The sequence below is a fragment of the Pistacia vera genome, unplaced genomic scaffold (assembly GCF_008641045.1).
Source record: "Pistacia vera cultivar Batoury unplaced genomic scaffold, PisVer_v2 Contig846, whole genome shotgun sequence".
Classification (NCBI taxonomy): domain Eukaryota; kingdom Viridiplantae; phylum Streptophyta; class Magnoliopsida; order Sapindales; family Anacardiaceae; genus Pistacia; species Pistacia vera.
In genome coordinates this window covers 237,995-253,240 of record NW_022196719.1, presented here as the reverse complement: position 1 = coordinate 253,240, position 15,246 = coordinate 237,995, and positions in this window count along the sequence as shown.

The window sequence follows — 15,246 nt, the reverse complement described above, 5'->3', positions numbered from 1 at the left end:
TTCTCGACGTCCATCTGACCACTTCTCACCTATTTCTAGCAAAAACAAAGAAATCAACGGAGTGAGCACTAATTGCTCAGTAAGTAAATCCCCTACACTAATCTTCTATCTCTGTTGCTCATATTCTAAATTCTTTCCTTACTCAGCTCTTTTTCTTCTTCTTCATTCTCTCTTTGTTCATTCTCTTTTCTTTCACTATTTCTAGTTCTCACTGTTCTAACTTTCTTTGTTCTTTCTTTCTAGTTCTTTATGTTCTTTCTTTCTTCTATTTCTCACTATCCACGATAGGAATCATGGTATCATGCATGGATGAGATGCAAATGCCCAAATGCAAAGAGATGCATTCTCTATCTTCTTTTCTGTTTCTTATTCTGTTTTCTTTTTGTTTTCTATATTTCTATATTTCTTTCTATTCTTTTCTTTCTTCTTCTTCTTCTTCTTCTTCTTTTCTTTCTTGCTTGCTTATTCTTTCTTCTTCTTTCTTATTCTTATTCTTTGCTGATCGGACTCAGTTGATGCATGGATTCAGAATCCTGTCTGTGTGAGCGAGTACAGTCCTCATCTACATGCACTCTTACAGACTGTACAAATTATTTTCTTCTTAGGCCACTCATTTAAGGTGGCGTATATGTAGGTATTTCTTCTGGGTACAGCCCTCATCCACATGCGCTCTTACGGGCCGTACAAATTCTTTTTCTTATTCTTAGGCCGCTCACTAAAGGCGGCATGCATGTGGGAATCTTCTTCTTCTTGTCACTCACGGGTTCCCCATCGCAACAACCTGTTCTTTTCTTCTTTTAAAGCATTCTAGCTTTTTCTTTCTTTCTTTTTATCCTTTAAATTCTTTAGTCTTTAAATTCTCATACATATGCATATGTTTGCATGTAAATGATTCATGCTATATTTAATGCAAGAATGCCATGTAGCATAAAAATAAGTCTTCCTCTATCATCTACATGCTCATAACAAGTTCATGAATAAATACTCTCATGCATACACATCTCTTGGACATTTCATCAAACATAATGCATGCATACGCAAATTTTATTTTAGCTATATTTCTACTACTTTCTCAAGCCACCAATATTTGGAGTAAAACTCCTTTAAATCAACACTAAACCTGGCTAGAAAAAAAATACACTTCATAATTCTTCTCAAACTCTCTCTAACTTCAACCCAACTTCTATCAATCACCACATAACAACTTCCACTTCTCATGGCTAAATTCTACTCATCCACAACCATCAATCTCATCAACAATTCTCAAAAACATAAACACATACATACATATAAAAATTCTTTACTCACTTGATGCCTCAAATCATAACTTGAGTTGGATTTACTTACCTTGAACTTGAATAACTTCACTAGAATCTCTCCCTCCTTGGTAGACCTTCACTTTCTCCAAAATCCTAAGCATATAAACTATAAGAATTCAACACTCTAATAATTAATCTCACATCTATTTGCAAGAATTCTTACCTTTGGATGCTCAGGATTGAATCTCTACCAAAAATCTAACCAAAAGTCCCCTAAAATACCTTGAAAATGGATGAAGAAATTGAGAGAATTGAGAGTGAAGGTGGCGTGTGAGGGAGTAGAGAATGATAGGGTTTTTGTGCTTGAACCCTTAATATCTCATATTAATAGGCATACTTTCCCATTTTGCCCTTACACTTTCTTAAAAATTCCATCTTTGCCTTGTAGTCAATTACAAAATTGCCCTTACCATCATTACATTCTCCATAAAATTTCCTTATTTTTCACTCCCCACATTTACAACTAATTAGGGGTAGAATGGTCACTTTGCCCCTAAGGAAATTTCTCTAGAATTTTGTCAAGAATTCCAGCTAGCTCTTTGCCCCGATGAAGGTTTTTCTTTGCCTCGGCGAAAAATTCCAGAGCATACGTCGCCGCGGTGAACTTTCTTCTTTGCCGCAGCGAAGTCTGCAATTCCCAACTTCGCCAATCCTCCACCTTAAAACAAGCAATACCACGGGCAAACAGGCAACACTAAGAGCATAGAAGCTTAACTAAGGGCGAACAAGCATAAAATAGGTTACGTACCTCAATATGGGAGTTACAATGCTTCCCCCCCTTAAAAGAATTTCGTCCCCGAAATTCAAACGAACAATTTCGGGCAACAGTTCTGCATATCTTGCTCTTCCTCCCATGTAGCCTCTTCGACTTTATGGTTTCTCTATAGGACTTTCACTAAAGGGATACTTTTATTTCAGAGTTCTTTAACTTTTCTGTCCAATATCTGAACTGGATGCTCCTCATAAATGAGATTCTCTTCTAAGTACACTTCCTCTACTTTCAGTATATGGGAGGGATCGCTGACATACTTTCGAAGCATCGAGACATGGAACACATTATGAACCCTATCCATACTCGGTGGTAACACCAACTTATAAGCTACCTTTCCCACTCGTTGTAACACTTAAATGGACCAACGTATCTGTAATGACTTCTTTCTACTAGTATACTTTAGAACATATACAATAAAATATACATACTTAGCATATGAAAAATAGTTGGGCCCAAATTTTTCTTTACTTATAAATTGTAATTCTTTACATATACCAAAATAACAAGTACAAAAACTTTAGCAATGGTGGACAGTAATGCCAATTCTCTCCGCTAGACGACTCCTTTCCAACCGCTGCTCACCTATTTCCTGCAAAACATGGAAAAACAACGGGGTGAGCATAAAAATGCTCAGTAAGTAAATCCCTTAACTCTTCTCCTTCTTTGATTCTTTCTTTACTTAATTCTCTTCTTCTTTCTTTCTTTCTTAGTTCTTTTTCTTTTCTTTCTCTGTTTCTAATTCTTACTGTTCTTTCTTTCTTCCTAATTCTCGCTGTTCTTTCCTTCTCTTTGTTCTTTCTTTCTATTCTTTCTATTTTTCATATTCTTTATAACCATGATGGAATTCATGGTAATATGCATGAATGAAATGCATATGCAATAATGCATAAAAATGCATTTTCTTTCTTCTTTCTATTTCTTTTCATTTCTTTCTATTCTTTTCTTTTCTTTCTTGTCTTGCTTGCTCAAGCTTCTCTTTTCTTTCTTGTTTTTCTTTTCTTTCTTTTCTTTGCTTGTTCAAGTTTTCTCATTCTTTCTTATTCTTGTTCTTTCTTTTCTTATTCTTATTCTTTCTTTTTCTTTCTTTTCTTATTCTTTGCCGATCGAACTCGGTTGATGCATGGATTTGGAACCTTGGCCGTGTGAGTGAGTACAGTCCTCATCTACATGCACTCTTGCGAACCGTACAAATTCTTGCTTTCTTCTTAGGCCACTCAATTAAGGTGGCGTGCATGTAGGAATTCTTCTTGGTACAACCCTCATCCACATACACTCTTACGGGTCATACAATTCTTCTTCTTCTTATGCCACTCAATTAAGGTGGCGTGTATGTGGGAACTTCTTCTTAGCACTCACGGTTCCCCATCGCACAACCTATTCTTTTCCCTTCCTTAATACTTTTCTTTTTTTAATTCTTTAGTGCTTATTCTTTCTTTCTCTTTATTCTTAGAGTGTTTATTCTTAAAAGTCTTTATTCTTTCTTAAGTTATTACACATATACAAATATATGCATATGGATGGCTCATACTTAGAATTCTTACTTAAATGCACTCATGAAATGCAAATATACAATGTTGCATAAAATTAAGGTTTCTACTCATACTCATACTTCTCTTAGGCATTTCATCAAACAATAAATGTGCATATACAAACTCTACTTTAATTATAATTCTATTTGTTTCTTAAACCATCCAAAATGAGAGAAAACTCCCATGTATTATCACAATCCCTACATGGCAAAACACTCCCAAATTTTTTCTTAAACTCTTCCAATTTCAACCTAACTTCAACAATCAAAAACACTTCTCATACTCAAATATATCCAAAAACAAGCATAAATAATCATCAATCTCATCTCAATTTCTCAACAATCATAACATATACATGCTTAAAGAAATCTCTACTCAATTGATTTCTTAAACCTTAAATTGAGTTGGAGTTTGAGTAGACTTTACTTACCTTATACTTGAGTAGTCTCCACTAAAGCTCTCTACTCTTGTTGGATTCAAACCTTCTCTTAACCCTAAGCATAAACTTAATAAGAATTCAACTTCTACACAAATAAATCTTATATATAGAGCAAGAATTCTTACCTCTTGTTGCCTAGATTCAAAACCTTATTAAAATCCACTCAAAAGCCCTCAAAATCCTTGGAAAAATGAGTGAAAATTTGAGAGAAAATGGAGAAGGAAAGTGGCGGTGGAAGAAGAGAAATAAGGTTTACAAACCCTTAATATCTTATTTTATAAACATACTTTCCCATTTTGCCCTTACACTTTCTTAGAAATTCCATCTATGTCCCTTAGTCAATTACCATAATGCCCTCATTTTTATTGCATTTTACATAAAATTCTCTCTTTTTTCACTCCCTACTTTTTCAACTAATTTTGAGTGAAAAGACCATTTTACCCTTAATGCAAGTTGAAGGCATTTTCTTCATATTCTCTTAAAATAACTTTAACAAAAATTAACTAAGGGCTATAAAAACATAAATTAAATTACATACCTCCGTGTGGGCATTACAATTCTCCCCCCTTAAAAGAATTTTGTCCCCGAAATTCAAATGAACAACTCCGGGTAACGGTTCTGCATGTCTTGCTCTATCTCCCATGTAGCTTCTTCAACTTTATGATTTCTCCAGAGGACTTTCACTAAAGGGATACTCTTGTTCCGGAGCTCTTTAATTTTTCTGTCCAAAATCTGCACTGGATGCTCCTCATACACAAGATTCTCTTCCAAATCTACGTCCTCTATGCTCAGAATATGGGAGAGATCATTTATATACTTTCGAAGCATCAAGACATGAAATACATTGTGAACTTTGTCCATACTGGGTGGAAGTGCTAATCTGTAAGCCACTTTTCCTACTCGCTGTAGCAACTCAAATGGACCAATGAATCTCGGTGCTAACTTTCCTTTATTACCAAGACGCATCACCCGTTTGTAGGGGGAAACTTTCAGGAAAACTTTGTCACCCACTTCAAGCTCAACTTCTTTTCTTTTCAGATCAGCATAACTTTTCTGCCTATCTTGGGCTTGTTTCATTCTACTTCTGATCAGCTTTACATCTTCTATCATTTTCTGAGTCATTTCTGGTCCAAGAGCTATATTCAACTCATCTCTCTCGCCCATCTCATCCCAATGCAGTAGAGATCTACACCGTCTACCATACAAAGCCTCGTAAGGAGCCATCTTAATTGTAGACTGGTAGCTATTATTATAAGCAAACTCTACCAAGGGTAATATCTCATGCTAGGATACTTTATAAGCCATATAGCATACTCTCAACATGTCCTCAAGCACTTGATTTGTTCTCTCTGTCTGGCCATCTGTCTGAGGATGATAGGCAGTACTAAAAGCCAACCTGGTACCCAAGTTCCTTTGTAAACTCATCCAGAAAACTGAGACAAATCTGGAATCTCTGTCTGATACTATTGCCTTGGGTACACCATGACGTCTCACTATCTCTTTAATATACATCTGGGCCAATTGATCCAAAGTGGTAATCTCCTTTACTGGAAGAAAATGGGCTGATTTAGTCAATCTGTCTACAATCACCCATATAGCATTGTATCCTTTCTGCACTCTAGGGAGACCTATAATAAAATCCATCAAGATACTCTCCCATTTCCATTCAGGAATACTAAGTGGCTGAAGCAACCCTGATGGCCTTTGGTGTTCTGCTTTCACTTGCTGACAAACCAGGCATTTAGCTACAAACTATGCAATAGCATTCTTCATACCTGGCCACCAATAACCTTTCTTTAAATCTTGATACATCTTGGTTGCTCTAGGATGAGCAGTGTATGGTGTGTCATGAGCCTCTGTAAGGATTCTCTTCTTTAACTCAACATCTTGGGGAATGCATAAGCAATTCCTAAACCAGAGGATACCATCTACTAGGTAGAATTCTGGTATCTTACCCTCAAGCACTTGCTGACTTATTTTCTGACACCATTCATGGCAACTTTCTTTTCTTTAATCTCTTCCAGTAAGGTAGACTGAATTTCTAATCTAGCAATCCTTCCCGGCATCACCTCAATATGCTCTCTGCACCATTCTTCTAATAATTCTTTCTGCCTTGTGAGTCGGGACAAATAGGCTTTTCTACTCAAAGTATCAGCCACTACATTGGCTTTCCCTGGCTGATACTTAATCTCACAATCATAATCTTTAACCAGTTCTAACCATCTCTTCTGTCTCGTGTTTAGCTCCCTTTGAGTGAAAAAGTACTTTAAACTCTTGTGATCGGTGTAGATATTACTCTTTGCACCATATAGGTAATGCCTCCAAATCTTTAATGCAAAGACTACAGTTGCCAACTCTAAATCATGTGTAGGGTATCTCATCTCGTACTCTTTTAACTGTCGAGAAGCATAAGCTATTATCCAACCTAATTACATCAGCACAGCACCCAGTCCTTGCAGTGAGGCATCTGTATAAATATCATAATCCATACCCTCCTGTGGTAACACCAAAAGGGGAGCAGTGGTTAATCTTTTCTTCAACTCTTGGAAACTCTTTTCACAAGCATCTGACCATATAGAAGGAGTTCTCTATGTGGTAAGAGCTGTAAGCAGCTTAGCCAGCTAAGCAAATCATACTACAAACCGCCAATAATAGCCTGCTAGTCCCAAGAAACTTCTAACCTCCTTTATAGTCTTTGGCTTTTGCCATTCAAGAATCGCATTCACTTTGCTAGGATCCACTGATATACCTTCTTTGGAAACAATATGGCCCAAAAAGATAACTTGTTCCAGCCAAAACTCACACTTAGAAAACTTGGCAAACAACTTCTTATCTCTTAATCGTTTTAGCACAAATCTTAAGTGTTCCTCATGCTTTTCTCTTGACTTAGAATAAACCAGGATATCATCAATAAACACCACTATAAATTGGTCAAGGCAATCATGAAACACCCTGTTCATTAAGTCAATAAAGATTGCTAGGGCATTGGTTAATCCAAACGGCATCACCACAAACTCATAATGCCCATATCTAGTCCGAAAAGTAGTCTTAGCAATATCTTGTTTTGCCACTCTTACTTGATGATAACCCGACCTCAAATCAATCTTAGAAGACACTGCTGCACCTTTCAGCTGATCAAATAAGTCATCTATACGAGGTAGCGGGTACTTATTCTTCACTGTCACTTTATTCAACTCTCTGTAATCTATACACATTCGTAGTGACCTGTCTTTCTTCTTCCCAAACAAAATTGGAGCTTCCCAGGGAGAATGACTAGGTCAGATAAAACCCTTATCTAGGAGTTCTTGAAGTCACTTCTTTAATTCCTGAAGCTCGGTTGGAGCCATTTGATAAGGTGCTTTAAAAATCGGTGTTGTCCCTGGTGCCAATTCAATACTGAACTCTACTTCGCTTTCCGGAGGTAAACCCGACAAATCTTCCAGAAATACATCGAAAAATTCCTGGACTACTAGCACATTCTGAATCTCTAGTTGTGGGACCTCACTACTTTGCACCACATGGGCAATGTACCCAGAACACCTTTTTCTTAACATCTTTCTAGCCTTTATACTACGGATTAACATACTTAGTTGATGGCCCTCTCCAAAACTAAACTTATCTTCGTCATCAAGATTAAATCTTGCTTTCTTCTTCCGACAATCAATTTCTACTCCATACCTCCCTAGGAAATCCATGCCCAAAATAGCATCAAAGTCAGGCATGTCAAATACTATCGAATCAACTGATAACTCCTTTCCATGGATCACTACGAACTCCCTTGGTAACATCTTATGGGTTACCACATTAACACCAAACCTAATTTTTCTATCATCCCATGAGAAATAAAAGAGGGAGTAGCTCCATAATCAATCAATGCATAAAGAGAAACTGCATGAAATAATAATTGACCAGTAATTATAGACGGACTGGCCTCAGCTTCACCCTGTGCCACTGTAAACACCCTAGCATTTGTACCTCGGGGAGTCAGTGCTGCGGGTGGAAAAGGGGCTTTACAATCTTTCATCAAATGCCCTGGCTGTCGACACCTATAACATACATTTCGGCCTAATTGTCTTAAACATTCCCCTGGATGAGTTCTCCCACACTTTGGACATGGGGGAAACTCAGTAGTTCTTGGCCGTTATTTGCCAGTCTCTTCTATTCTTCTTGGGCTAAAATTTTTTATTATTCCTCACTTCCCTATTTTTGAAAACATCACTTCTCTCTCTCTGTGGAGCGGGAGATGACTCACTCGATCCTGTTGTTGATAGACTGGCTAGGGTGAGTTTGTTCACAAAGATCTCAGCCCGTAAGGCTCTCTCCAAAGCCTCACTATAGGTCCGAAGGGGCTCGGCACCTGCCATTACATCATAGGCTATTTCTGGCTTCAGCCCATGCAAAAACTTATCTCTTCTCAGTTCTGGGGTACTCACTACACTTGGCGCAAACCTTGCCAGGGAATTAAATTTCACTGAGTATTCCTTCACTGTACCGGTGCCCTGTTGCAAACCGATAAACTCTTGGATCTTTTCATGAACCCGATCAACTATTCTGTACTCAGCCTTAAATAATCGCTTGAACTCTCTCTAGGTCATAACTGCTATCTCATGAGTATCTTCCATTAACTCCCACCAAATCCGGGCATCACCCCGAAATAGAAAACTAGCATACCGGATCTTTTCCTGGTCTGTCATGGGAAACAGGGCCGTCGTACGCTTTACAGACCTAAATCACTCTTCTACCACTAATGGGTCCGTTGTATCTCTAAATTCTGACAGCTAGTGTTGGCTTAGGAGCCCATATATAGGCTTGATACGGTTCTATACTGTTGGGGGTACTGGCTTTTCTCTTTCTTCCCTGGTGGTCGGTACTCGAGCGGGCGTTTCAACTCTTTCTGGTACAACTCTCCCCTGACTTTCTACTAACACTTGCTATATAATATTTCGGATTCTCGCCTTATCGAGGGTAGGGGGTTGGAAGTTTCCCCCGCACTCATTATCTTCTTACTACTTGCTCGGGTTCTACATCTTACTTACAAGACAACCACACTTGAATCAACTCAAATAACTCATTTGCTACTATAAGTAAGGAAAAAATTAACTTACAACGGTCAGCTACGGAATGTCAAAGCAGCGAGAATGGAACACTGTCAAATCCCAAAACCTTTGCTCTGATATCAAAAATGTAATACCTTCTTTCTAGCTAATATACTTGGGAAATATAATATGATAAAAACACATAAGCATATAAGTAAAAGATAATGGGCCAAAAAATTTCTTTACTTTATATATAAAATTCTTTACATTAATAAAAGTATCATGTACATAAGCTCAAAAATAGTAGACAGTGGTGCCATTCCCCTCCGCTTCTCAACGTCCATCCGACCGCTTCTCACCTGTTTCCTGCAAAAACAAAGAAATCAACGGAGTGAGCACTAATTGCTTAGTAAGTAAATCTACTACACTAATCTTCTATCTCCGTGGCTCATATTCTGAATTCTTTCCTTACTCTGCTCTTTTTCTTCTTCTTCATTCTCTCTTTGTTCTTTCACTATTTCTAGTTCTCACTGTTCTTTTGTTCTAACTTTCTTTGTTCTTTCTTTTTAGTTCTTTCTATTCTTTCTTTCTTCTATTTCTCACTATCCATGATAGGAATCATGGTATCATGCATGGATGAGATGCAAATGCCCAAATGCATAGAGACACATTCTCTATCTTCTTTTCTGTTTCTTATTCTGTTTTCTATATTTCTTTCTTTTCTTTCTTCTTCTTCTCTTTTCTTTTCTTTCTTGCTTGCTTATTCTTTCTTCTTCTTTCTTCTTCTTATTCTCTGCTGATCGGACTCAGTTGATGCATAGATTCAGAATCCTGGCCGTGTGAGTGAGTACAGTCCTCATCTACATGCACTCTTACGGACTGTATAAATTATTTTCTTCTTAGGCCACTCATTTAAGGTGGCGTGCATGTAGGTATTTCTTCTAGGTATAGCCCTCATCCACATGCGCTCTTACGAGCCGTACAAATTCTTTTTCTTATTTTTAGGCCGCTAACTAAAGGCGCCATGCATGTGGGAATCTTCTTCTTCTTGTCACTCATGGGTTCCCCATCGCAACAACCTGTTCTTTTCTTCTTTTAAAGCATTCTAGCTTTTTCTTTCTTTCTTTTTATCCTTTAAATTCTTTAGTCTTTAAATTCTCATACATATGCATATGTTTGCATGTAGATGATTCATGCTATATTTAATGCAAGAATGCCATGTAGCATAAAAATAAGTCTTCCTCTATCATCTACATGCTCATAACAAGGTCATGAATAAATACTCTCATGCATACACATCTCTTGGACATTTCATCAAACATAATGCATGCATACGCAAATTTTATTTTAGCTATACTTCTACTACTTTCTCAAGCCACCAATATTTGGAGTAAAACTCCCTTAAATCAACACTAAACCTGGCCAGGAAAAAAATACACTTCATAATTCTTCTCAAACTCTCTCTAACTTCAATCCCAACTTCTATCAATCACCACATAACAACTTCCACTTCTCATGGCTAAATTCTACTCATCCACAACCATCAATCTCATCAACAATTCTCAAAAACATAAACACATACATACATATAAAAATTCTTTACTCACTTGATGTCTCAAATCATAACTTGAGTTGGATTTACTTACCTTGAACTTGAATAACTTCACTAGAATCTCTCCCTCCTTGGTAGACTTCCACTTTCTCCAAAATCCAAAGCATATAAACTATAAGAATTCAACACTCTAATAATTAATCTCACATCTATTTGCAAGAATTCTTACCTTTGGATGCTCAGGATTGAATCTCTACCAAAAATCTAACCAAAAGTCCCCTAAAATACCTTGAAAATGGATGAAGAAATTGAGAGAATTGAGAGTGAAGGTGGCGTGTGAGGGAGTAGAGAATGATAGGGTTTTTGTGCTTGAACCCTTAATATCTCATATTAATAGGCATACTTTCCCATTTTGCCCTTACACTTTCTTAAAAATTCCATCTTTGCCTTGTAGTCAATTACAAAATTGCCCTTACCATCATTACATTCTCCATAAAATTTCCTTATTTTTCACTCCCCACATTTACAACTAATTAGGGGTAGAATGGTCACTTTGCCCCTAAGGAAATTTCTCTAGAATTTTTGCAAGAATTCTAGCTAGCTCTTTGCCCCGGCGAAGCTTTTTCTTCACCTCAGTGAAAAATTCTAGAGCATACGTCACCGCGGCGAACTTTCTTCTTTGCCGCGACGAAGTCTGCAATTCCCAACTTTGCCAATCCTCCACCTTAAAACAAGCAATACCATGGGCAAACATGCAACACTAAGAGCGTATAAGCTTAACTAAGGGTGAAAAAGCATAAAATAGGTTACGTACCTCAATGTGGGCGTTACATTTGGGCAGTTATTTTCTGCCACTTAGTTGGAGACTGTTCATCAGTCATGTTTGAATCTGTTTTACTCTTTCCACTAACACTTTTCTTGTGCGACTTCTCTTTCTGATCTATTAGTTTAGGAACAGATTTGGCTTCCTGCTGTAACCTAAATAGTTGTAGATTTTCCAAGCAGGGTGTCATATGAGAAAGGGAACGAAGACAAACATCTTTATGCATTGAGTTAAACTAGCAAGGATTGCATACATTCAATAAATACCAAGCATATGTATCATAATTCAGTAACATCTTTAACAATGTTACGTAACAACTTGACTTAAAAGCTTAAATCGATAGTTAAGCGTTCAACAACGATACTTAAAATTTAACACAATCTCGTGAGCTGAATAGCCACAATCACAACCATAAATATAACATAAATACATATAAAAGTTGATAATCTAAATAAGAGCTTATTTGTTATAAATTTTAAATAGTGTTTTATTTTCAAAAACAAGGAATATAAGGAATTTTATAAAAATAGTTTTTATTAAAATAAGTTAAATGTTTTAAAAAAACAACGTTTTTGCATATAATCCTAAAAATTAGTGTAAAATTAGAAAACGAGAACAATATCATTTCTCAGTCTTTATATGGTTTTTAACTTCAAAAACAATTTTTAATACCAGATATATTTTCAAATATTTAAAATATTGAGATAAAGCTTTTAAAATTTTTAATTGTAACCTAGTTATTTAAAATAATTTTTGAATCACAAACCAAACTGGCTCAAATCTCATAAATGATTTAAAATACAAAATATATTTTCAAATATTTAAAATTTAGAGATAAAACTTTAAAATTTTTAATTGTAACTTAGTTTTTCAGAATTATTTTTGAATTACAAACCAAACTGGCCCAAATCTCATATAGAGAGATTTAAACATGAAATCAGGAGAAAACAAATCCTGATAATATTTTCATTTCAATCTCTTAAACTAGATAAGACTTAGATAATCTTAAATCGATCATATTCTAATCTAGAAATCCTACACTCCTCCTCAAGCCGGTGAATAGATATTTATCATTCCTAGCTTGGAAACTAGATTAACAAACAACTATCTAGGCAGTCCTTTTGTAAGAATCTATGATGTCTGTTGACTTGTAGGCAAGTAGGTAACACACAACAACTTATCTTCTATCTTCTATCTTCTCTTTGATGAAATGTCTATCTATTTCAACGTGCTTAGTCCTATCATGATGCACTGAATTGTGTGCTATCCCAATCGCAACCTTGTTGTCACAGTACAACCTCATAGGCTCCGTACTTTTGATTTCAAGCTCTCCTGAGATTCTTCTTAGCCATATTAGTTCACAAATCCCATGAGCCATAGCACGAAACTATGCCTTAGCACTACTTCTAGCTACCACGTTTTGCTTCTTACTTCTCCAGGTTACTAAATTTCCCCAAACAAAAGTGGAATAACCTAAGGTTGATCTTCTATAATCCACAGAACTAGCCCAGTCCGCATCTGTAAATGCTTCTACTTTCCTTTCATTCTTTTTACCAAAAAACTGCCCCTTCCTAGGGGTCATTTTAAGGTACCTTAGAATCCTACTCACAGCCTCAAAATGCTTCTCTTGTGGGTTATGCATATGTTGGCTCACTGCGCTCACAGGAAAGGCTATGTCAGGTCTAGTATGAGATAGGTATATCAACTTCTCAACCAGCCTTTGATACCTACCTTTATCAACCAGAGCATCACAACTCATTTTCTCAAATTTCAGATTTGGTTCAATGGGAATCTCAATTGGCTTGCAACCTAGCATACCTATCTCCTTCAGTAAATCCAGCACATATTTTCTTTGTGAAACTGAAATTCCCTTTTTACTCCTAACAATCTCCATACCAAGAAAATACCTCAATTGCCCCAAGTCTTTCAATTCAAAATCTCGAGCAAGAACCTTCTTAACAGCCTCCATTTCTTCAAAACTATCTCCAGTAATAATAATATTGTCTACATAAACAATTAGAATAGTAATCTTACCTACAAAGGTTTTACGGAATAATGTATGATCAGTTTGCCCCTGAGTAAAACCATACCTCTTAACAGCCTTTGTGAATTTTTCAAACCAGGCCCGTGGAGACTGTTTTAGGCCATATAATGATTTCTTCAATTTGCACACTTTTCCGTCCTTTCCACTCCCTTCAAACCTTGGTGGCATTTCCATGTATACCTCTTTTGCAAGTTCACCATTCAAAAATGCGTTTTTCACATCTAGTTGTTGTAGAGGCCAGTCTAGATTTGTTACAAGAGACGAGCACCCTAATAGTGCTCAACTTAGCCACCGAAGGAAAGGTCACCTCATAGTCTACTCCATAGGTTTGCATAAATCCCCTTGCCGCCAGCCTTGCCTTATACCTTTCAATTGTTCCATCTGCCTTATACTTAATAGTAAACACCCACTTGCAGCTCACAGTTGTTTTCCCTTCAGGTAAACTCACCAGCTCCCAAGTCTGGTTTTTCCTCAAGAGCCTCCATCTCCTCTATCACAGTCTTCCCCCACTTTTCATCCCCTAATGCCTCATGTACCGGTGCTGGAACCTTCACAATTGAGAGGTTAGTGGTGAATGCGAAAAAAATCATCTGCCAACTTATCGTATGCCGCATACTTAGCAATAGGATGCAATGTACAGGATCTAACACCCTTCCTTAGTGCAATAGGTAAATGTAAATCATCATGCCATGATTTAGACTCATTAGAAGATAGTTCTTCCTTACCTTGTGATTGTGAATAACTGGTTTCTTCCAGTCGAGATGATTGCTCATGCAGATCATTTGGTTTCCTTCCACTTTGATAGTCAGTTCTTCGAGAATAACATTGGAGACCCGACTGATTTAATCTCTCCAGACCTCCCCCTGGGTCTAATCTTTCCTGAGAGTTTGGTTTATCAAGAGTGGGCTATATAGTTAGAGTAGGACCTAAATTGGTAGGCTAAATATGAGACTGACTCATCCTTATGGGATTAGGCTGACCTATAGGAATCTAACCTGAATTAGGCTAACTAGGAGACTGACTAATTCTTATAGGACTAGGCTGACTTATAGGAAACTTGGTGACTTTGAACTTTGACCTGGACTAGGAGACTACTGAGACTGACTTAAGTGTGGTTGTAAGGGTAACACTACTTCCCACGAATGACCTTCACAATCTCTCAAATTCTCCCCTGAAGGGAATTGGGAAAGAATGGATGTGACTCAAAAAAGCAAACATCACTAGAGACATATAATTTTCTCTTTACAGGACAATAGCACTAATAGTCTTTCTGTGTGGGAGAATATCCAAGGAAGATACATTTAATGGCCCTAGAGTCTAGCTTTCCTTTATTAGGAGACATAACATGTACAAAAGCAGTACATCCAAACACCTTTAAGGGTAAAGTATTTAGGATCCTACAACTAGGAAAGATCTTTAGCAAAGTCTCAAGGGGTGTATGAAAATCCAGAATTCTATAAGTAATCTATTTATCAAATATGCAGCCGTTAAAATTGCATGACTCCAAAAATACTTAGGTACATTCATGGTAAACATTAAGACTCTAGCTACCTCTAATAGGTGCCTATTCTTTCTTTCAGCTATCCCATTTTGTTGATAGGTATTAACATAAGAGCTTTGATGTACAACCCTGTGATGTAACAGGTAGTTTCCTAGGATAGAGTGAAAATATTCCTTACCATTATCAGTCCATAAAACCTGGATTTTTTCTTGAAACTGAGTTTCAACCATT